Source organism: Schistocerca serialis, chromosome 7 (assembly GCF_023864345.2).
Source record: "Schistocerca serialis cubense isolate TAMUIC-IGC-003099 chromosome 7, iqSchSeri2.2, whole genome shotgun sequence".
In the NCBI taxonomy this organism is placed as follows: domain Eukaryota; kingdom Metazoa; phylum Arthropoda; class Insecta; order Orthoptera; family Acrididae; genus Schistocerca; species Schistocerca serialis.
Genome location: NC_064644.1, coordinates 180867491 through 180869524, shown reverse-complemented (window position 1 = coordinate 180869524; position 2034 = coordinate 180867491).

Sequence of the window (2034 nt, the reverse complement as noted above, 5' to 3'; positions counted from 1 at the left end):
GACTTTGAGCGAGGGCGTATAGTGGGCATGCGGGAGGCCGGGTGGACGTACCGCCGAATTGCTCAACACGTGGGGCGTGAGGTCTCCACAGTACATCGATGTTGTCGCCAGTGGTCGACGTGAGGTGCACGTGCCCGTCGACCTGGGACCGGACCGCAGCGACGCACGGACGCACGCCAAGACCGTATGATCCTACGCAGTGCCGTAGGGGACCGCACCGCCACTTCCCAGCAAATTAGGGACACTGTTGCTCCTGGGGTATCGGCGAGGACCATTCACAACCGTCTCCATGAAGCTGGGCTACGGTCCCGCGCACCGTTAGGCCGTCTTCCGCTCACGCCCCAACATCGTGCAGCCCGCCTCCAGTGGTGTCGCGACAGGCGTGAATGGAGGGACGAATGGAGACGTGTCGTCTTCAGCGATGAGAGTCGCTTCTGCCTTGGTGCCAATGATGGTCGTATGCGTGTTTGGCGCCGTGCAGGTGAGCGCCACAATCAGGACTGCATACGACCGAGGCACACAGGGCCAACACCCGGCATCATGGTGTGGGGAGCGATCTCCTACACTGGCCGTACACCACTGGTGATCGTCGAGGGGACACTGAATAGTGCACGGTACATCCAAACCGTCATAGAACCCATCGTTCTACCATTCCTAGACCGGCAAGGGAACTTGCTGTTCCAACAGGACAATGCACGTCCGCATGTATCCCGTGCCACCCAACGTGCTCTAGAAGGTGTAAGTCAACTACCCTGGCCAGCAAGATCTCCGGATCTGTCCCCCATTGAGCATGTTTGGGACTGGATGAAGCGTCGTCTCACGCGGTCTGCACGTCCAGCACGAACGCTGGTCCAACTGAGGCGCCAGGTGGAAATGGCATGGCAAGCCGTTCCACAGGACTACATCCAGCATCTCTACGATCGTCTCCATGGGAGAATAGCAGCCTGCATTGCTGCAAAAGGTGGATATACACTGTACTAGTGCCGACATTGTGCATGCTCTGTTGCCTGTGTCTATGTGCCTGTGGTTCTGTCAGTGTGATCATGTTATGTATCTGACCCCAGGAATGTGTCAATAAAGTTTCCCCTTCCTGGGACAATGAATTCACGGTGTTCTTATTTCAATTTCCAGGAGTGTATATATATTAGGCTGTTCCGAAATGAAACACAGTGCGAAAAAAGCTATTGGCCAGGGATGCACTAATGTCAAGGGCTCACACAAAGGGAAGGAATGCACAATGCCCTATAAGTAAATAAACATTAATTTTAAAAAGAAGTTACGTTTTTTTGAGTGGCCGGTGTATGCTTTTTTCTACCCCGATGTAAACTAGAGGTAAAGCTAGTGATGGCAGACATGGTTTCAATGCTCAAAATCTTACACCTTCTGGAACACTTACATTTTAAATAATGTCATGATGCGGGTTGTCTGCACTATCCTGAAGCCTTTTAAAGGCAATACTTACTCTGCGCCTTACGGCACAAACTGGGTCGCAGTTGTCATCTTTTAAAGTCTACGTGTTTCAGAAGGTATGACATTTACAATTGTGAAAACAGTCTGTCGTCACTAATTGTGCCTCTAGTTTTCATCTCCGTAAAAAAAGACATACATGTGCATTTTTGTTGAAAGTGAGATTTGTTTACATTTATGAATTTGCTTTCCTGCATATTATGTGGGCCCCTGGCATAGAACCATCGCTGGATATTTGTATTTTTCACACTTAATTTCGTTTCGGAAATATATGAGGTGGCAGAGTTGGGTGCGACGACCTGTATACGTGCAAGCTGCTTTACTTCGGATTACAGTCACTCACCCCGTGACATCATGTAAACAGCCAGTGCGCGTCCATCATCTTTATTATGGCCTCAGATCTGTGCTGCTGCATATATGATTTCCGACGACATTGATAAATCAGTATGCGTAATGCTGAGCTGCAGGGATTTACGTATAAACGCACTAATAATCAAAATAACATCGGCATTTGTTTCATAATTAAAAGCAGAACAGCTTTTTAGATGTGGAGATAGTCATAAGCAA